The 22852-nt window shown below is 49.4% G+C and overlaps 1 pseudogene; it reads left to right on the plus strand.

The window, feature by feature from the left end:
- The window catches only part of LOC144769231 (TSC22 domain family protein 2-like), a 45593-nt pseudogene that overhangs the window by 18006 nt on the left and 4735 nt on the right, over positions 1-22852 (plus strand).

Here is a 22852-nt window from a genome sequence, read left to right on the forward strand (position 1 = left end):
GATCTATGTAATGCCGCCTGAGGCGGCTGGCAACCTGATATTCTTGAATGTGGCATCCAGAACTAGTCACCATACTCTGGATAAGTGTCCATAGTTGGTATTCAGAAGTGAGTACAATTGTAATTGCAGTTGCATTGGTATAGCACTTTATATTCCTTGATGAGGCATCAGAGTACATTATTGGAAGGGTACAATGCTTCACAGTGGAGGAGTAGATTGTTGGAAGGGCACAATGCTTCACAATGGAGGAGTACATTGCTGCAAGTGATTCAATTTCAGTCAATCGTTTTTGCGTCGTTCATGAATGACCCGGGTTCTATTCATTTTGTCTTGGGTCGCGGCACTTAATAGTGAGACGATCGGAAGAAGAGTGAAACAGTGCACATAATGTAACTTATTGACTGCATTTTTCTGTAGGTACCCTATAAAATGTGTGTGATAGCTGAGCCATCAAGCCTCACCTTGTACCAGATAGTGCATTCAGTATAGAAGTCCAGTACAATTTTGATATGGCTGGTGAGAGGCAAGCAAGAGAGAGACGCAGGTATACTGTATTAAAGACATCAAGGATGTATACCGTTATTGTAGCAAGAGTGGGTGACACCTGAAAATGTCCCATTGAGAAACTAGTGATGGGGTAAGCGCGAGAATTTCAGTGCCGGTCTATGTTAAAATCAACCAAGATATGCATTGCTATTAAAAAGCGAGTTCACTAAAACTTCGAAGAACACAACCCTGACTTTCACCTTCTTTGGCCTAGAGCAGTTCCCTTGTTACTTTTGTGGAGCCGTTTGTAAATAAGAATGACAAGACGAGAAAGTGAATTAATCCATTTACTAGATGCAGTTTGCCATGAACTAAAGGGACTACTGCCTGAAGCAATAAATCTAATTCAGCAGTCTTTTTAGGTCGCAGCCTACCAGACTGGTTTGCTAAAGACATCTTGGAGACTTTCAGAGAGCTCACGTAGGAATGCATTCAGCTTTTTGATTACCATTGACTTTGTGGTTTGTTACTCATGCTTTGTTTGTTGGCTTTATTTGCTTTAGGCTATTCAGGTTCAGTTCGTCCAGCCCGTGTCCTAAACGATGTTTACTGTATTCTTCCACAAACTCGGTTTCTGTAAACAGGCCTTTAACACTTTAGCCGCGGCTGTTATTTTGCGGCAGTGCGGCGGTTCCAAGGAGTGGGCGGGGCCGTGTCGGCCGCTGGGACGTTCCCAGCACCAGCGAGGTAGTGCTCGCGACGGCAGCAGTTAAAGGGTTAAATCTTATCTTGTCACATTTACTGTGCATTCAAAGACCGAGGTCAAATGTAAGACTCTTTCTCTTGATAGGAAGCTTGGAGTTTATTTTTCTTTCTCTGACTCCAAAACGAGAGTTTGCGACAATCATGCTGTGTACCCATGTAAGACGAGATGGGATGTTATTTTCTTTTCCTCTAGCATACAACAAAAAAATGAACTGTGCCAATGTTTCAAAATATATCCGAATTGGTACAAATGGGACACTTTTTCTTTTTAATCCTGAAGTGTCATAGAACAAATAGATGAATAAGATCAAAACACATCAATATCCGAGGTGATGACTTTTGCACACTTTATCATTTATGGGCAGTAAAACTGTGTTTCAGTGCAAATTAAATGATAATATCAATGGTAACGTGTTTCTGTAATAGTTGTGTACTACCACACCATGCATGCTCCACACTACACCACTCCACTTAATCAACCCCACCCCTCCCTAATTTACCACACTTCAATCTACCCCAATCTAATGTACCTCAGTCCAACTCCCTTCACTCCATCTACCCGAATACATTCCAATTTACCCCACTTCACATTTCATTGCGATCTAACTCTTCTCTTTTCTACCCCATTCCGATCTATCACAGTCTACCCCACTCCACTCTACCACATTCCAAACAAATCTATCCCACTCCAGTCTAACCCAATCCACCCCACTCTACCCCACTGCAATCACCCCTTTTCAGTCTACCCCACTCATTCCAATTTAACCTACTCGAATCCACCATACCTACCCCACCCTAATCTACCTCACTACAATCCCCTCTACCCCACTCCACTGTCCCCCAGTGTGTCTCCTTCCACTCCAATCTATCCAGCTCCCCTCCGCTCCAATCTACTCTACCCCAATCCACCCCAGTCTACCACATGCCTCTCAATTCTGCCTCACTCCAGTCCAATCTAACCTACTACAATCTGCCCCATCCAATCCACCCCACTCCAATCTACCCCACTTCACTCCAATTTACTACACCATAATCTACCCCACTCTACCCTAATCCACTCCAATCCACTTCTCTCCAATCCAATGCACTCCACTGTTCCCCAATCTGCCCCACCCCGCTCCAATCTAACCCAATATATCTCCTCCACCTGCTTCCTCACTCTGAGCATGCTACGTAAGGTCTTCAAGTGGCTACCCCTATTTATTTATTTATTTTTGAAATTTATAAAGCGCAAACAACTGCCCTTGGGCGTCTCTGCGCTACAGATTCAGTGCAGAATGTAAGCGGCTAGGTTTACTGATTAAACAACCAGGTTTTTATCATTTTGCGGAATTGAAGCAGTGATGGGGCAGAGCGGATCTGCAGTGGTAGAGAATTCCATAGCTTGGCTGCTGTCACCACGAAACGTCTATCTCCCCAGGACACTGTCCTAGTACGAGGTACCACTAGCTGATGAGCCGTTATAGACCTGAGCTGTCTCGTAGGACAGTATGCGACCAACTGTTTAGATAAAAACTGTGGGCCTTGATTGTGCACAGCTTTATAAGTCAGATATAGGGTCTTGAATTGTATGGGATTATTAATCGCCAGCCAGTGGTAGTTTCGAATGACATGTGAGATTGCCTGAAATTTAGGTGTCCTTGAGAGCAGGCGTGGAAGGGCATACTCAGATGTGAGTCCCTTGCTCATTGCACCATCAGGATTCAAGCAAGCTGGGCCGACGACGCCTGAAATGGCAGAAACCGGTCCCCGGAAGCTTGTTTCCTTCCCAGTATAAGAATTGGCTTGGTAGTTTGGTTTGCCCTGTTCCCATCATGCACTGGGACAGGAACAGACTAATTTGCATATAGCCAAGTTCTGAGCTGGGATGGTGCAGTGAGCTAAAAAACGGTGATGGATCAAGCCCTGATCTTTGGACTGGGAAAGAGTGGTCTGCTTAATTCAGGCACTCTGTTCATCACCACCCCCTTTTCTGAATCGTTGAGAGCAGGCGAGCAGCTGCATTTTGGACCGTTTGCATTTTTTTAATGAACCTGCATTGTGCATTTGCAAACAGTCCATTACAGTAATCTAATGACAGCATTACTAGAGTGCTGACCAGTGCCTTCCCTGCACTCTCTGGTAGGAATGGAATCAGTTTTTTTGTCATTCTAAGTTTGTAAAAGGCTGTGGACACAACTTGGTTGGCATGGGAGACGAAGTTTAGATTGTCCTCAAATATTATTCCCAAATTCCTAACCTTTGAGACCGGTTGGGGTGCCGACCCCATTGATGGAGGCCGCCATGAACTGACCAGACTGGGGATAGTTTCCCAAAGATAACCACCTCCGTCTTCTCGGAGTTGAGCTTGAGGCAATTACTGGTCATCCAATCCTTGATGGCCAGCATGCCTTCTTGGAAACACTCTGCCACCCTGTCTCCATCCCTGTTTATGGCCAACACCAACTGAGTGTCGTCAGCATAGGAGGTAAGGCCCATCCCGTGCGATTTTATAACTCTAGCTAAGTCCGACACATAGATGTTAAAAAGTGTCGGACTTAGGGATGAGCCTTGAGGAACTCCACAAGGAAGGGTTAGCTCAGCCAATCGAAATGGCCCCAGGCTAACTGCCTGCGTTCTCTCCGACAGGAAAGAAGCCAGCAGATCTTTGGCTCTGTGTTGGATGCCCATCGCCGAGACACGGTCGATCAAGATAGCATGATCGACCGTGTCAAAGGCTGCAGACAGATCCAACAATATGAGCACTGCAGTGCCTCCCTGGTCTCTAATTATTCTAATGTCTTCTGTGGCTTTAATAAGAGCAGTTTCAGTTCCATGAAGCTTACGGAACGCAAATTGTGTATCGTCCAACAAATGATGCTCCTCAATGAATTCCGAAAGTTGGGTGTTCATTGCTTTCTCTGTAGCCTTAGCCAAAAAGGGCAGGCTAGCTATAGGTCTGTAATTTTTCAGCTCGTCCGCATCAAGGTAAGGTTTCTTTAATAGTGGTTTGAGAAGCGTGTTTTTTAGTGCGGCTGGATATATTCCGGTTTCAAACATGGCATTACAGATCTGGGTTATCACCGGTGCAATTAAATTGATGACCGGTGAAAGGACTTTAGGTGGGCAAGGGTCGAGGGCAGAGCCGGACTTTATCGCTTTTATAATGTCCACTATGTGTTGTTCGTTGACCTCTTTAAATTGTGATAAGCAGTGGTCAGGAGGATTAATACTAGATAACTTGGTGTGAGTAGTTACTTTAGAAGAAAACTCTACGTAGATATTACTGACTTTTTCAAAAAAATATAAAGCCAGGGCATCGGTAAGCACTTGTGTTGGAGAAGGAGCAGCTTCTGGTGTTGTTGCAGATAGTTGCTTCACCACTTGTTACAATTCTCTATGAGAGTTTTTTGCTGTTTCAATCTGTGTAGTGTAAAATTTTCTTTTTTCCTCCTTAATCATTTTTTTTATACTTATTGAGTTCCTCTTTGTAATGCATCTTTTGTTCCATAGAATACGATCTGCGCCAGTGTCTTTCACAGTTTCTACACTTCTGTCTCTGTTCTCGGAGAGAGTCTGAGAACCACGGCGCAGAAGGGGAGGACCTATTTTTAGAGATGGTTTTTTTCTTAACCATTTGGTTCGTGGCATTACTTATCCAATCCGTAAATTGTTCGGTAGCTATATTAGGGTCAGATGAAATAGCCGGGCAGGTGTTATTTAGGAGTGTAGATAGATGTATGTTGATATCCTTCCTAATCTTAAATACACCGTGACCAATTTCAGCCACCCTCTTAATGGAAGGGCATTTGGATGCTATTTTAAAGATGATGGCGTGATGGTCGGACCAAGGAAGTGGAAGGATATCTTGAATAAGGATTTCATTAGAATTCGAGAAGATGCCATCCAGCACATGGCCGGCTTCGTGCGTGGGTGATGTAACTAACTGGACAAGCCCGAGGGCTTCCATGTCAGTCAATAAGGTGAGAGTTTCCTTGTTGTCGGTTTTTTCCAGATGAAAGTTAAAATCACCCTGTAAGGTGAATGACTCATCTATAACCATTGATTCTAATAATATGTTAAAGGTAGCCAGAAATTCAGTCCGTGCTCCTGGGGGTCTGTATAGGAGAACTCGTTTGAAATTTTGCGAAGCGGTTAATAGGATAGAGAAATGGACAGCCTCGCAAATAGAGGAGCGTATTAGATATGTTCTAACTGGAAATAGGTTGCGAGAAATTATTGCCAGTCCACCACCTTTTTTTATTGAGTCTATCCTGTCTATGAACTCTGTATCCTTCTGGGATCGCGACCACAAGATCAGGATCGGACGCATTGTCCATCCATGTTTCTGTCATAAACAGTATATCAATATTTCTATCTATGATTATATTGGCTATCTCCTGTCTGTGTTTGCCCAGTGATTGGACATTAATCAGTGCTATTACTAAGCTAAAGCCTTTATTTTTCTCATCCACCATGGTTCTTAAGACGGGATGGATGTAGGGGAGAATCGACATACAATGATGACAACTAGTTACCAGATTATTCGGTATGTTACCCTATGCATGAGACGCACCGTGGCACAAGCCCTCATCACTAGCCAACTGGACAACTGCAAAACCATCTACGTAGGAATCGCCACACATCTCCTACAGAGACTTCAGACTATACAGAACGCCACAGCCAGACTAGTCCTCTCCCTTCCCTGATGAACCCACCTCAGGCAACTCCACCAGCTCCCCGTACAGAAGATGTGCCAGTTGAAGTTGCTCACTCATGCACACAAGGCTCTACACAACCAAGGACCCTTATACATTAACCATCGCCTGAACTTCCACCAACCATCAAGAAGACTACGATCCACCAGCCTTTCACTTGCCCAGACTCCCCGCATCTGCTGAAGCAGAAGTGGAGGATGCATTTTCTACCACATCACAGCAAAGACCTGGAACAGCCTCCCCACACAACTCCGGACCATCACTTAATTTCCAGAATTCCGAATGGTTCTCTAGACTGGCTGTTTGAATAAGCGCCTGGGACCTGCAAGCACCTGGATACTCTATGGGGTGATTAGACAAGCTTTATAAATCCAGATTGACTCCAGTCTACCTCACTCCAATCTACGTCACTGTAAATATACACCCACTCCACTCCAATCTACTACTCTACTCCACCCCAATATATTCAACCCCAATTCAATCTACCTGACTCCCCTAGTCTATTCCACTCTACCCAAATCTATCCCACTTCACTCTCGGGTCAAAACTACCCCACTTCACCCCAGTCTAACTGCCCTACTCCAATCTGCTCTACCCCAATCTACTCTATCCTATTCTATCCCACTTCACCCCACTCCAATCTTCTCCACCCCATTCTACCCCACTTCAATCACCCCTCTTCAGTATACCCCACTCCAATCTATCCTACACTAATCCACCCAATCTATCCGACTCCCCTAATCTACCCACTACACTCTTCCTCAATCTATCTCACTTCACACCAATCTCTACTCCACTCTGATCTATCCTACTCTACTTCACTCTACCCACTCCAGTCCACCCAATGTACCCCATGCCACTCCATACTACCACATGCCACTCAAATCTACCCCACTCCAATCTAACCCACTTTACCCAAATACAGTCCACCTTACTCCACTTCAAACTACTCTACTACACTCTACCCCATCTAATCTGCCTCACTCCAATCTACTCCACTCAAGTCTACTTCACTGCACTCCAGTCCTGACCCAATGTACCACATTCCAATCTACCACACACACACACACCACTCTATCCAACTCCACTCCAATCCACCCCAACTCTTCTCCTATCTATCTCACCCCAATCGACCCCATTCTCCAGTATTATATATTTCATAGATTCACATGCTTGAATCTTCTCTCACCATGGTGGGAGTCCCACGGTAATGGCAAAACAAAAGCAATACTAGTAGATGGGCTTTAAAAAAACATTGAAAACAATAGACATTGTTTACCTATTTACTTTGTTTTAAAACATCCAAACTTCAGCCAATCAGAGCAGGGACCCAAAAGCACTTCTCCCAGCCGAGCCACCATACCTCTGATTTCTTATTGTACATCGTGTATTAGGGAGTTTTCCTGAGCTCTTCTCAGTCACAGTGCCTCAGCGTTGACCTTTTAACCTGTCGGCTCTAGTCGTGACTCTTAAACCTCCATCTACAGCTGAGGTACAGTCCAAGGACTTGTTTTTCCTATTTTTAGGTCGAGGGACCGTCGCACTGCGTAGCAGTGGGTGGAGCCCGAAGATTTAATGATTCTTAGAGGGGGCTTGGAACCTGCCCCTCTTCTCCATTGGATGGCCTAGTAAATGCTGGCCAGCCATTGGAGGAGAGGGGGGTCACTCGGTTCAAGCCCCCTCTTTTTCGGATTAGGGGGCGTTTTTTTGCGTTCTTTTTACTTGTGACGTCATCCGTCACTCCGCAAAAAACACGCCCCCGATTCCGAAAATTTTGATGCTTTCTCTGAGGCATTTCTTCTTGGCCTCGGAGAAAGATGGTTGGCCCGGCTGGTGCTGCTGCTCCTCACCTCCCCCTGCTCTCGTCTCCCTCGGTTCTCCAGTCGTTCTGTCTGCCACCTTCTCCCGTTTCTCCTGAACTCGTGCTTTTTGTCCCCCCATCTGTTGTTGTGGTCAGGTCTCCTCCCTCCGTATTTCAGCCTGCCGAAGCCGCATCCCCACCAGTCCTCGCTTTGGTTGCTCTGCTTCCCCTGCAAGCCGCTTCCTCAGTGCGGCTGCTTCCGCCTCCCACGGCCTCGTTCCTTTTTTTTTTTTTGTTATCTGGAAAAAAGCATTTGTTCTATGTAACAGAACACTAGTGCAGTCGATACATTTGCATGACGCAGCTGCATTCCACTATTTTGATCACACAAACATGTAAAGTTCCGCCTAGTTATACAGCATAGCGCCCCCCTAACCTCCTTTGCATAATTGGGCATTCTGAAATGCAATTATGGGAAGGGGCGCTGTAACATGAATAAATATTTCCTAATAGGATCAAGTGACAGACCGCATATGCGAAAATCTATTACAGTAGCAGTACCTGTTGCTAGGGTAACATTCCAGCCATCGTACACCAGCCCCACAGCCGCTTTGTAATGAGGCAGCCCTCTACAAGTATGTGAAGGTACAGTGAAGAGATTCGGTAACGGCGGGCACTACTGGTTCAGTTGAAACCTTTGTAGTGTGTTATCTAGGAAACCTGAATCGATATTCCTATTTCATGCCCTTGTCCGGCTATAATCAATAATATCCATACAACGGCATAATAATCATATCCATAATTCAGTCGTAGCACATGCTGTCACATTAAGCAAGGCTACTTCTCCGGCCCCCTAGTAAGCACACCGAGTTCTCTAAACAAAACCAAGCCTCCAGAAACCTGGGAAATCCCCCTTGCTATTGTTTTGATTTCGTCCTAGAACTCCTGTAAAGCACGGTAAGAACGGCCAGTTCTGTAGTAGGGGATCTCTGTGTATAGTCATAATCTAGTGAATAGTCCCGCCCATGTGCGTGGACCCCGGAGCAATCAAAAATAATCTCTTACAGTGTCAAAAAATGCAGAAAAGCATAGACACTTAAGAGAGAATTTAAAGACAGATAATGCAGCCTAAAAAGCTACACTGTCCAGTACTTCAACTAGAAATTCCACCATAAAATCCACAAAACAGCAAAAAGCCTGTACAGATTTCCCTTGCTTTAACAGCAAACTTCCTCAGAAATGATAGTGAGAAGAACCTGGACAGACAAGCCCCATAGGCTGCCATTATGTGGCTCAGAACAGGATACTGTGCCTTTAAGAGAATCTTCCAGAACCTTCTCCCAGTATCCCAGAATGCATAGCAGGTCCAACTTACTTTCAGTTCTTTTTTCCGGCTCCTGCAAGCAGGACCCTGGAGCATTGAGCTCTCCCTTTTCAAGGGTTTTGTTGGTGTTTTTTTACTAAATTCGATTTTGTGTACTTTTAAAGTACTTTGGTGACTTTCTTCTTGGTTTTCTGCACTCTTTTGTTGTCCATAATGCCTGCATTATTTGACAAATGCCCGGAGTGCTCCAGGAAGAAGGCCAAGTCAGACCCCCATGAGGTGTGTATCCTCTGCCTTCCCTCTTCCCACATCCCAGAGGAGTGTGTGATCTGTAGAGGCTTCTCTGGCAGGACCCTGAAGGACAGGAGGAAGATCAGACTTCAGGGACTTGAAGAAAGAAGACTGAAGGCTCAAGGTGGGTCTGGAGGGGCTTCTACTGCCCATGCTGAGGCCTCTGGGGGGCTCCCCAGGGGCAGGAAGTCCAGCAAACGTCCAAGGTCTCCGTCTGGGTCGGTTGCTATGACCACGACGTCGAGAGGAAGGTCCACGGCCAGTTCCCGGTCTCCCCAGGGCTCTGGGTTGAGAAAACGTCGCACGTCGAGGGACTTGCACAGGCCGCCGTCGAACCCGGTGTCGATTTCTTCGTCGTCGGCGTCGAGTGGACGGCATCGGAGGGCCCGGCGTCGGCACTCGCCGTCGAGGCGACACCGCCGTTCGCCGTCGAGGGCTAGGACATCGTCGTCGTCGAGGGGATCCTCGTCGTCTAGGCCGCCGTCTAGGACGGCGAGGTCGCCGTCGAGGCGGAAGAGGTCTCTGGCGCTGAAGAAGTCGACGTCGAGGCGATCGAAGAGGTCGACGTCGAGGCGATCGAAGAGGTCGTCGTCGAGGTCGCCGTCGAGGCGTCAGCGCCCGTCGTCTAGGTTTAGAGGTTCGTCCATCTGGTCGGGGTCGACGTCGAGGCATAGAAGCCGGTCGACGCCGAGGAGTGTGAAACGGTCAACGCCGAAGGGCCGCTCGACGTCGAAGGGACCACGGTCGACGTCTGAACACCAGTCTTCGACGTCAGGGGGTCGTAAGGACAGGCCGAGGACTGTGGGGGGCTCCCCTCAGTCAGGACAGGATGGTGGCTCGCCGGGAACGGCGTACTCAGAAGTGTATACCCCAAAAAAGACTGTTACACCGCCTCCTCCTCCTCCTTTGCCTAGAGGTCCTCCTCCGAGGGCTTCGACCCCTCCTCCATTGCCTCCTCTACCTGCTCTTCCGTCAGGACCGCAGGCCCCGGTGCCGGGTGCTCCTCCTCCGGTTCCACCGAGATCGGTGTCGATGCCCAGACTTCCGACACCTCCGAAGAAGACTCCTAAGTCGAAGGTTCCTCCTAAGCCCAAGACGTCCGACCCGGGGAAGCCGGCGGAGCGTCCCAGACCCAGGAGATCGAGGTCACGCTCAGGGAGGAGGGACAGATCTAGGAGTGGACACGGATCCTCCTTGAGATCCAGACATCGCCATAGGAGGCATAGGTCCAAGTCCCGTTCGGCCTCGGGGACCCGTTCATATTCACCTACATTGTCGGATTCACCGGAGACGAGGGTGTCTCCGATAGATGACATTGGCACGTTCCAGGAGGTTCTCCTGAGAGGGGCGGCGAAGTTGGGGATCAAGGTGACTGCCCCTACGCCCACCACTTCTGTGATCTTCGAGACTTTGCACACGAAGCACCTGTCTCGCCCCCTACTGCCTTTGGTGCCAGGACTGGTTGAGCCTGCTGAACAGCTCTTCCTTACGCCGGCGGTGGTGAAAGCTGCTCCCTCCAGGCTTGTCAAGAAGTACAGGGCTCCAGAGTCGGACCCGGCCTTCTTGCGGAAGGACCCAGTGCCTGACTTGGTGATTGTGACGGCGGCTCGGAAACTACATGCTACCTCCCCGTCCTCCACTGTGCCTCCGGATAAGGAGAGCCGCTGGATTGACTCAGCTGGACGGAAGGCGTGTGGGACGTCTTCCACGACGATGAAGGCCTCCAGTGACTCGGCGTTGTTGGGACGATACGACCGTGCACTGTGGGATTCCATGGAACAGTTTGCGGACCTTGTCCCGCGCGACAGGAAAGAGGACTTCATGGAGATCGTCCAGGAGGGGATGCTGGTTTCGAACCAGGCCATCAGCGCCGCGGCGGATATCTCCCTGCAGGCCGCGCATGGATACTGCCACAGTATCAATCAGAGATGCCATGCTTGGCTCCGGCTGACGTCGCTCAAGCCTGAAGCGCAACAACGAGTGGCAAATCTGCCGTTTTCCGGCGACACCCTCTTCGGGAAACACGCAGATGACGAAATGGCCAGGATGAAGGCCGAGGCTGAAACCCTGACGGCTGTGGGCTTGGAGAAGCCCAAAGAAAAGAAACCCTACCGCCAGTTCCAACGACGGTTCGGGTCGCAGGGTAGAGGAAGGGGCCAGTCTTCTGGGCAACAACAGCAGCAGCAATACAGAAGACCCTTCCAGAAACGTCAGAGGGGTAGAGGTGGACAGCAGTCCTCTACCGCGAACAAGGGCCCGGCTGGGTCTCGACCCTGAGCGGTTACTTCCCCTTCGTCCGTTACCCGCTCCGGTGGGGGGAAGCGTTCAATTTTTTCTGGCAGAGTAGAGAAAAAATTACTCAGGACAAGTGGGTGCTGAATATTGTTTGCAATGGATACAGTCTTCGGTTCATCAGCCCTCCTCCGTCGATTCCTCCGGTCAGCTCGCAGTATAAACTGCGCGAGCTCCAGGCAGAGGCCGACATCCTTCTAAGGAAAAGGGCGATAGAAAACGTACCTCTGTCTCAAAGAGGAAGAGGTCTGTACTCCCGGTTCTTTCTGGTCCGCAAGAAGGACAAGAACGAGTTCAGGCCCATTCTGGAATTGCGACAGGCAAACAAATGGATTAGCAGAGAAAAGTTTCGCATGCTGTCGTTGCATCAGATTTATCCTCGGCTGCAGCGGGGAGACTGGCTTTGCGCCATAGACCTACAGGATGCGTACTTCCATGTGCCCATTTCACACAAACACAGGAAGTTCCTGCGATTTCAAGTCGGCACCAATCACTATCAGTACACGGTGCTTCCGTTCGGGCTGAAGTCTGCGCCCCGGACGTTCTCGAAGTGCATGGCAGTGGTAGCGGCACACCTGAGGAAGAACAAGGTGTTTGTCTATCCGTACCTGGACGATTGGTTGATCAAGGCCTCCTCCTTCTCGGAAGCTCAAGCACACTTCCAGAAGACGTGCGTTCTCTTGAACAAGCTGGGGTTGCACATCAACATGTCCAAGTCTGTCCCGACTCCGGTCCAGTGCATCCAGTACTTGGGAGCCTCCATCAATAATCTGTCAGCAAGCGTGTCTCCTTCGGAAGAGCGGCGTTTATCACTCCTTCGGAAGGCTCAGGCTCTCATGTCCACTCCATCCACGACAGTGAGGACGGTGTCTTCTCTGCTGGGATCGATGGCCTCTTGCATCTTCCTGACACCGCATGTGCGGCTGCACATGAGACCGCTGCAGGAGTGCTTGGAGGATCAGTGGGACCAGAGGAGAGGATCTTGGGATGACAAGATACGACTGTCTCTGCATGCGCTTCAGTCTCTGAAGTGGTGGTGTTCAGCGGAGAATCTCCTCAGAGGGGTTCCCTTCGACAAGGACATTCCCACTCAGACTATCGTGACGGATGCTTCTCTCCAAGGCTGGGGAGCGCACTCGGAAGACCTACAGATTCAAGGGACGTGGTCCCCGTCGGTGTCCACGTACCACATCAATTTCCTGGAACTCAGGGCTGTTTACTTGGCGCTGAAGGCTTTTCAACCGTCCTTCCGGACCAACTCTCTGCTTGTACAGACGGACAATACGACCACGATGTATTACCTCAACAAGCAGGGGAGCTCGAGATCACGCACTCTGTCTCAGGAGGCGCAGGCGATCTGGCATTGGCTTCTGGCTCGAGGACTCTCGATAACGGCCACTCAGCGGCGGTGCGTCCATTGGGGGCGTTGGGGCGTTGCCCCACTAGCCTGGACGACCGCCGACTGCACTGCATAATAAAATATGTTTATTATTTCATTTCCAAGTTCTTATTAAAAAATAAATCGCGCCGAGCGCACCAAGGCCCCGGGAGAAGCCCGACAGGATCGGGCATCCATAAGGAAGTGGGCCGGCCCGTGGGGGGTGGGGCTGCGCAGAGTGACAGGCAGGCAGCGCACAGGCAGAGAGGGTGAGGGTGACTCACTGTACTGCGAGTGCCGTGCGCATGTAAAAGGCCGGAGTTGTCCAGATTTCGACTGGCCCGCGCATGCGCACACTTTAGACCTCCCCCCTCTACCACTATAGATATAGGCATGGACCCGGGGGCCGGGGCCCCGGGTCTCAAAACGGGCAGATTTCCGTCTGCTCTTTAGCCAATCCTATTATTTACAACAAGGGGTGGTGATAGCCAATCCTGGCGCAGTGGCGCTGCTAACGCTGCGCCAGGATTGGCTGCTGCAGCAGGATGGTGCCGATTATGATGATGCCATAGACTAGAGTCAGTGGGCGCGTGACTGGGTGAGGAGAGGTCGAGGACTGTTGTGGGACTGAGTGAGTCATCGTCGTGACCACCAGTACTGCGTGTGTGTGTGTGGACTCGGAAAGCCTGCTGCCTGGACGGGCCTGCTTAAGCAGCTTTGCGATTGCGTGCATGTGCACTGCTGCAGAGTCGTAAGTCCGTCGTATGATCTGCAGTGACTGGTGATCTGACTACATGCATCGATTAGCAAGACCGGACCGCGTCCCCCCACCCAAGTAAGTTATATTATCATCATGACCACCAACAAACTGATCTGTTGTTTCGTTAATCCTTAATCGTTATACCTACGACGCCGTTATTATTATGATGAGGGTCAGAATAGGAGGTTGTTCCTTTGGCCTTCTCACGCCCAAAACCTGATACTCTCTGCCAGTCAGTGCCAGCGGAAATTCTGCAAGCCCCCTCCGATATCCTGTTCAGAAAAAACAAAAAATCTGTCTTTTTATCTCTGTTTGAACCACTACGGGAAACTTTTTCCACCTGAGTCAGTTTCCTAGCGCTGGGACACTTAAGGAGCAGCAATGCGCTCTATAAATCGCACATTATCCTTATATGAAAATCTGGGGACCTAGGTGAGATCTTTTCCAAGATTTCAGACTCTTCATCGCAGTACAAGGTCGACTTCCCTGAGATGGGATACGAAATTCGATGTCTGGCAATTCTGTTGTAAGTTGTATTCCAGTGCTTAAAAAGAACCCGTGGTTTCCGGTGCTTTGCACCAGCACTTAATTGTTAATATTGGCAATTATCTATGATTCTAGAACATGGCTGCGCTGTTTGTAGATGTTTGTTAGAGATAAGCAGCACAACATGATGATTACAGTAACTGCGGCTCTCGACATTCCTATAGCTTTTGGGGCATGTGATAGGTTGATTTGTCACACTCGTATGAGAATGAGGGTTAGTAGTTGTGTTGTTGTGTACTGTCATTTGCATTTGCAATAAACCCTGCAAATTGCCTTTGTCTCCTAACGAGGGCCTTGGCATTTTTATGTTTTACAAATTAAGCCCTGACATACAGACCTTCTGCTGCTGTACGTGATGACTTGTTCTGCATATTGCTGATCGAAAATTAAATGGGTGGAAAATTATAAAATAAATTATTTTCAAAAAAACATAAGAGCAGGTAAATTGTCATTTCAGTGGAGGAATTTGTTCGACAGCGGACAGGGCTGCTTCAATGGGTGATAATTCATTGTCGGTTCCTGCAACCGGGAGGGGCTAGGGGCACGCTCTGTGACAGACATCTATTTTCTATTTTAAAGCGTGTCTTGTATGTTTTATGTTGGGAATTGCACCAAGTAACAAGTGTTAAAATTAAGTGTTATGTTAAATCTTAAGGTACTTACCTGGCAACTGCTTAGAACAACTTGAACGTCACATGGCAGTTTGCAAAGTGCTATTAACTCAAAAGTTGTGACTGGCTGAGCGTGTTATCCATGGCACAGCCCCAACTGGCAGATGTGTGGGTGTTATAAGAAAGAATAGCTCGGGGATTCTCCCCCACCCTGTGAAACTGAAGATACCACTAGTCCATGCATAGGTCCCAAGTGTCCCGGGCCCACAAAAAGTGTAGGTCTCTTTCTACTACACCGAATTCCTAGATATCGATTTACCAAAGTCACAGGGGGAGTGGAAGTAACAGCCCATATCCTTAGACCACTGACATCACAGCGTAAAACTTTTGTACCACCCTTTCCCTGTCAGCAGATAATTATTAATTCACAAATGGGATGTGTAGGTGACAGGGCATGGTCGTCTGTGCACAGAGATCTCTTGTCACATATGGAATGTGTAGGGAGCAGGAGCATGACTGCTGGTGCACAGAGATGTTGCGTCATGTGTGGAATGTGTACGTGACAGGGGCATGGCTGGTGGTGCACAGAGATCACTTGTCACACGTGGAATGTGTAGGTGAAACGGTCATGCCCGGTGGTGGATGGAGACCTAGAATGTGTAGGTGACAGGTGTTTGGCCGTTGGTGCACAGAGGGCTCTTGTCATACATGTAATGTGTAGGTGACAGGTGCATGGCAGGCTGTGCACAGAGATATCACATTTTCACATGTTCAATGTCGGTACCTCGTCCCATCCCTGTTTTTGTTTGCTCTCCGATATTTATAGTTTTACTTTCTCCATTAGAATTGGGCAAGTACAACGATGACAAATAAAGAACCAGGATTGAGTGGACTCTTCACATCTGATCTGAGACCACCTCAGGTGCCTTTCTGTGATACTCAGGGGCATTTATACAATGAATTGTCAGAGCGCTGAGCTGTACCAAATTAGGCAGCTCAGTGCTGCGACATTTGGAAAACACAGGGATGTGCGTATTTACAGCAATACCACTGTGATTCAATAAATTGCGATGTGGCCTGACATGTGATTCCATATGACACAGTGTCTAATATTCTACTTCATGTATGATATTCCATAAAATGGTGGCTTGCTGTGATTTGTTCGCCGCTGCCCCGCTTTGGCTGGGGCTCTCCGGAGGCGCGCGGCCGCCTCAGCACGGCATACTACAGAGCCTGCCACGCACGTCCGAGGCGAGGCTCCTGCCAGGCCCTCGGAGACTCCGTAAAACCACGGGCACATTGTAGCCAGGGCCTCTGAGAAGGGAAAACATGCTATAAATGAGCTTCACCGTTCCGCCCAATAAAACATTCATCAGGTTCCAGGCGCTCAGACCGCGGCTGTCACTCAATTTGGAGGGCACTGAAGTCTGTTATAAAGCTCTGAGGTTATACTGAATAAGCAGCTACCTATGTTATATGGCAGCTCTTTAATAATGTAATACCTGCACTTTCACAATTGCTTTATTAACCTTCCTGCTTTCTCAAATTTGCTTGAAAATGCACCATTTTCCCACCATTTTTTCAAAATTTTCTCGGGTGTTCGGGCTCGCTCGCTATGCTCGCTCGCTATGCTCGCTCGCTATGGTTCAGTAAGATTATCAGTTTCCGCCCCACCACTTCCAAATGTCACCAGCCGCCACTGCGGCCACTCATCTGCCAGGTGTGCAGAATGTTCAGGCAGACGAGCTGAGCAGACTGATTCAGGAAAACCACGAGTGGGTCCTAAACGACGAGGTTCTAGGAGAAGTCTTCGCAAGGTGGGGCACTCCAGACATCGATCTGTTCGCCACCGCCGAAAACAGCAAATGCCGAGACTTCGCCTCCAGGTACTACCAGCCGGGGACGCTGGGGAACGCGTTATGGATCAACTGGTCGAACAGCTTTCTGTACGCTTTTCCACCCATTCCCCTGATTCCAGCGGTTCTCATCAAGCTCTCCCAATCCAGGGCGAAGATTATTCTGATTGCCCCGGAATGGCCCAGACAGTGGTGGTTCACGGACCTGCTTCACCGGTCTCTCCTTCCTCACATGAAGCTGCTGTGCAGGCCGGACCTTCTCGCGAAGTTCGGGGGCGGATGGTGCACCCCAACCTCTCGTCTTTGAGTTTGGCGGCATGGCTCTTGAAATAGTGCAATATGGCCATTTGAATCTCCCAGAGGATTGTATGGACATACTGAAGGAGGCTAAGCGACCTTCCACTCGGACTTCTTATGCTTACAAGTGGAAGAGGTTTTGCATCTGGTGCAAGTCTAAGAACTATGACCCTACGACATGCACGGAAGTTGTCATCCTTCCATATCTGCTACATCTGGCGCAGTCTGGCCTTAATGTCCATTCCATTAAGGTTCATCTGGCTGCTTTGACTGCCTACAGGAAATGCCCTTCACAGACTTCCTTCTTCCAGGTCCCTGTGATCAAGGATTTTTTGGAAGGCTTGAAGAAAGTGTTCCCTCCTGTCCGGCTTCCTTCGCCTTCATGGGGCTTGAATGTGGTGATGTCCAGATTGATGAAGGAGCCTTTTGAACCTATTCATAAGGCTTCGTTGCAGCACCTGTCCTGGAAGGCGGCGTTCCTCGTGGCCATTACATCTGCCCGCAGGGTGAGTGAAATTCAGGCGTTGTGTTGCCAAGAACCTTATACTGTATTTCATGCTGCTAAGGTTGTTATGCGTACTCACCCTAAGTTTCTTCCCAAGGTTGTTTCTGATTTTCATATCAACCAGACTATAACTTTACCTACGTTCTTTCAGAATCCTTCCTCTCCAGCGGAAAGGTCTTTGCATTCCCTGGATGTTAGGAGGGTGTTGAAATTTTATCTGGATAAAACCAAGGATATTCGTAGGTCAGACCAATTGTTCATCAATTATGGATCAGTCAGGACGGGTCTTGCTACCTCTAAACAGTCCATCTCGCAGTGGATTGTGTCCTGCATACAATTGTGTTACCAAAAAGCTAATAAGACCTTAGGAGGTAAGCCTAAGGCTCATTCCACCAGGGGCAAGGCTGCCACGACAGCATTGCTCCGTAATGTTCCGATTGCAGAAATCTGCAAGGCGGCCACTTGGAAGTCGGTTCATACCTTTGCTAAGCATTACTGCCTGGACTCTGATGCTAGGGCGGATGCTCAGGTTGGACAGGCTTCGCTGCGAAATCTATTCGCACAATAGTGGTGTTGATTCTCTTTTCTCCACCGCCGCTTTGGTGTGGGGATGGGCTTGCCATTCTATTCACTATATTATGACTATACACAGAGATCCCCTACTACAGAAGGAGTAGTTTCTGTCCTGTAACTCCAGTTCTGTAGTAGGGGTATCTCTGTTATAGTCATAAGCGCCCGCCCTCCTCCCCGGTGGAGAGAGACATATTCCTTTAAGGAATGCTACAGGTCTGGCGTGTTACGCCTTCCAAAAGAACTGAAAGTAAGTTGGACCTGCTATGCATTCTGGGATACTGGGAGAAGGTTCTGGAAGATTCTCTTAAAGGCACATTATCCTGTTCTGAGCCACATAATGGCAGCCTATGGGGCTTGTCTGTCCAGGTTCTTCTCTCTATCATTTCTGAGGGAGTTTGCTGTTAAAGCAAGGGAAATCTGTACAGGCTTTTTGCTGTTTTTTGGATTTTATGGTGGAATTTCTAGTTGAAGTACTGGACAGTGTAGCTTTTTAGGCTGCGTTATCTGTCTTTAAATTCTCTCTTAAGTGTCTATGCTTTTCTGCATTTTTTGACACTGTAAGAGATCATTTTTGATTGCTCCGGGGTCCACGCACATGGGCGGGACTATTCACTAGATTATGACTATAACAGAGATACTGGTATCTCCCAACAAATATGACCCTCATACACGTGTATTTAGGTGATTTCTCTTCGGCGGTATATACTGGGTACCCGCTTTTCTACACGTGCGTGCGTAATCATTGAGTCATTTTTTGTATTGTGCACCCTCCACCAGGAGGTTTTGCCTTAGGTTTAAGGCAGTAGTGATCGTGGAAAGTGGGGGGGTCAAGTGGTGGTGTCGTTGTTAGACGGGGACCCTGAGGGTCGGCCGGATACTGGGGGAGAGATCCCCGAGTGGGACCGTCTCCGACGATCGTACAGACAAGTTACCTCCCTCCCCACAAACAGGCACCACACCAAGTCGAGTTCAATACTTTATGTAAGGTTCTTAAGGCAAGGATATCAGCGTTACAGGGTATCTCGGACCCGGGGGTCCTCTCACTTCTAGTCTCTGTAGGGAAAGGGGGTAGCGGGACAGTCTTGGTACCGGATCGGTACAGGTGGTGTTAAGAGGCGAGCTCACAATCCTCGAGCTGGAGTGTCTGTGGATCGGGCCGCGGCGGCGCCAGCAGGCCAAGATGATAGTCTCACAAAGCAGAGGGCCGCGGCAGCGCCAGCAGGCCAAGACGATGGTTTCACGAGGCAGAGGGCCGCGGCAGCGCCAGCAGGCCAAGACGATGGTTTCACGAGGCAGAGGGCCGCGGCAGCGCCAGCAGGCCAAGATGATGGTTTCACGAGGCAGAGGGCCGCGGCAGCGCCAGCAGGCCAAGACGATGGTTTCACGAGGCAGAGGGCCGCGGCAGCGCCAGCAGGCCAGTTACGGATGAGTTCTTCTCGGGTCTCTCGACTCCAGGATACAACTGCCTTCCTGTCCTGGGGCTGCCTCAGTTATAGGTCTGGCGCTCTTTGATGTCCGGACCCTCGCTCTTGGAGGTCGGGAGGTCCGGGATGAGGGAGTCCAGACACCCAGCAGGGGGGTGGAGCCAGCGCCCGAGGAGGCTGGGGGTGCTCGGCACCTGGCGGGGGAGAGCCATCGACACTTCGTACTCCCATTGACCTGCCAAGTGGGCCGTTCACCTCCTGGGTGGAGGGTGGTGCCGGGATGTCGGGGCCTGGCCAGGCCCAGGGTTGGGGTTGGGCTGAGGCCGCACGGCCGCGTGGTGCCGTGTCCAAGATGGCGGCTGGGCCGGGCAATGGTGCTGACGGTGGCCCGGGCCCTGTCCTGCGGGGAGGGAGCGAGCCCTTCATGTGGCCTGTCCAACATGCGTCCCCCCCAGCTGAAGGCGGGGAGAGTCACCCATCTTCTTGGGGACTTTCCTCGTCGAGGCGGAAAAAGCGGGACAGGCCATCCGCGTTGGCGTGGTCTTGGCCGGGTCGATGTTCCACAGTGAAGTCCATCCCCTGCAGGGAGATGGACCAACGTAGCAGCTTCGGGTTCTCCCCCCGCATTTGCATCAGCCATTGCAGGGGTCGGTGGTCTGTTTGCACCCGGAAGTGGGTGCCGAAGAGGTAGAGGGCCGCGGCAGCGCCAGCAGGCCAAGACGATGGTTTCACGAGGCAGAGGGCCGCGGCAGCGCCAGCAGGCCAGTTACGGATGAGTTCTTCTCGGGTCTCTCGACTCCAGGATACAACTGCCTTCCTGTCCTGGGGCTGCCTCAGTTATAGGTCTGGCGCTCTTTGATGTCCGGACCCTCGCTCTTGGAGGTCGGGAGGTCCGGGATGAGGGAGTCCAGACACCCAGCAGGGGGGTGGAGCCAGCGCCCGAGGAGGCTGGGGGTGCTCGGCACCTGGCGGGGGAGAGCCATCGACACTTCGTACTCCCATTGACCTGCCAAGTGGGCCGTTCACCTCCTGGGTGGAGGGTGGTGCCGGGATGTCGGGGCCTGGCCAGGCCCAGGGTTGGGGTTGGGCTGAGGCCGCACGGCCGCGTGGTGCCGTGTCCAAGATGGCGGCTGGGCCGGGCAATGGTGCTGACGGTGGCCCGGGCCCTGTCCTGCGGGGAGGGAGCGAGCCCTTCATGTGGCCTGTCCAACAGTCGTTGTTAAAAGTCCGGACAGCCAGACAGGCAATTTAATAAGTCTGGATTCGGACTGTAAGTTAAAAATTAGGTGCACTTTCTGAATAGATTAGGGATTCAAGTGCATTTGGTATATAGGGTTTAAAAAGAGGTCAACATGTTTCAGCCTTTGGTAGTCAGAAGATCTTAGGCTTTCGTCAGGACCAATGGGGGTGAATAATTAGTGAAAAATTATTGTGAGAAGAAAAGAGGGTTATTGACCTGATTCTTCGTGGGGTAAGGTCTCATTGTACCTTATTATGTTAGAAGAATTGCTCCCTCGGGGATTTTAGGCTGATCGAGTGCTGGCTCTGCCTGTCATCATCTGGGTGATGACAGGCAGAGCCAGCACATGCGGCCAAGACCGAGTAAGAAGGCACTAAGTAAGGCCTCTCTCGATCAGCCTAAAATCCCCGAGGGAGCAATTCTTCTAACAAGCCCCCCACTTTCCACGATCACTACTGCCTTAAACCTAAGGCAAAACCTCCTGGTGGAGGGTGCACAATACAAAAAATGACTCAATGATTACGCACGCACGTGTAGAAAAGCGGGTACCCAGTATATACCGCCAAAGAGAAATCACCTAAATACACGTGTATGAGGGTCATATTTGTTGGGAGATACCAGTTCCTCGACTTGTGAACCCAAGGTTTAAGCAGGACAAGTGATCCTTTCCCCCTTCTGATTATAAAAGTTAACTACGGAGACTGAAAGGATTTTCACTCTACCTCCCCCATCCCTATGATTATACATATAACAGAGATACCCCTACTACAGAACTGGAGTTACAGGACAGAAACTACTCCTTCTTAGTGACATCTTTATTGACGTCTTATGTCCAACCTTACGTCAAACCCGGCACCTTTCAGGTATAAATATACCAACGCCGCCTTAAGCAAACACACGGTGGTGAATCTGGAGCAGAGCAGCTATCTACTTCCGAGAGCCCAGCTGATGCGAGAGCCCACGGACGCTGCCCCTCCCTTTTGACGCGCTGAGAAAGACGCTGTCTTTTCTCTTGCCGAGAAATCCAGCTCTGGCGTTTCCAGCCTACCCTTGCGGGTTGCTGGGATATCGAGTCCTGAGAGAGAGATACCAGACCTCCTGCTTTCTATTACCCAGGTACGGAACTGACTAAACCCTTACAGAGAATTCTTGAGTCAGATTCTTGGCAAAACAAACTTAACTTAAACTGCTACTTACTCCCTCCCACGTATTAGGCTTAGGTCAGGTACACCGGGGTAGGCGTATTTAGAACCACCAGTTGAGTACGATTAGCCAATGTATATATGTATGTATATATTTTATCTATTTTAAAGTATCATATGGCTAAGAAGCCATATCAATGCTTTTACAGTATTATTTTATAATCCTGCTTTTACTGTACGCACTTTACTATAAGTATTGCAATTGTAGCAATTCATTTCTCTTGTATGAGGAAGGAGACTGCTCAATAAATAATACCTTTATTGAAAACGCCCGTCTCTCTTTTCTCTGCAATCTGGTGAAACTAAGTACGCACCTTTGACTGAGTGAAATAGCTGTCTTTTGTTTTCACACGACTCTAGAGATATACTCTTAATCAGGGAGAGCAAAGTTGTCATGTTTTATGGTTGTCAGAAACTAAATCCCTTCTTGTCTATCCAGGGAGGTTAAACTCCTCCTCGCTTATTCGAGAAAGTTTCTAGTGACCTCTGAGCTAGCTGGCAAAAACTTAAGTCTACTATAGTCAGTAGAGACCTAGTTAACCTCAGTCTACACTGCTGAATATATTATTCCAATGCGCAGAGCCTATTGGGGCTATAGGAACTACACTACATGGTGCCCAACGCGGGGCTCTCGCATCAGCTGGGCTCTCGGAAGTAGATAGCTGCTCTGCTCCAGATTCACCACCGTGTGTTTGCTTAAGGCAGCGTTGGTATATTTATACCTGAAAGGTGCCGGGTTTGACGTAAGGTTGGACATAAGACGTCAATAAAGATGTCACTAAGAACTGGCAGTTCTTACAGTGC

This window comes from Lissotriton helveticus, chromosome 7 (genome assembly GCF_964261635.1).
Source record: "Lissotriton helveticus chromosome 7, aLisHel1.1, whole genome shotgun sequence".
NCBI classification, from domain to species: domain Eukaryota; kingdom Metazoa; phylum Chordata; class Amphibia; order Caudata; family Salamandridae; genus Lissotriton; species Lissotriton helveticus.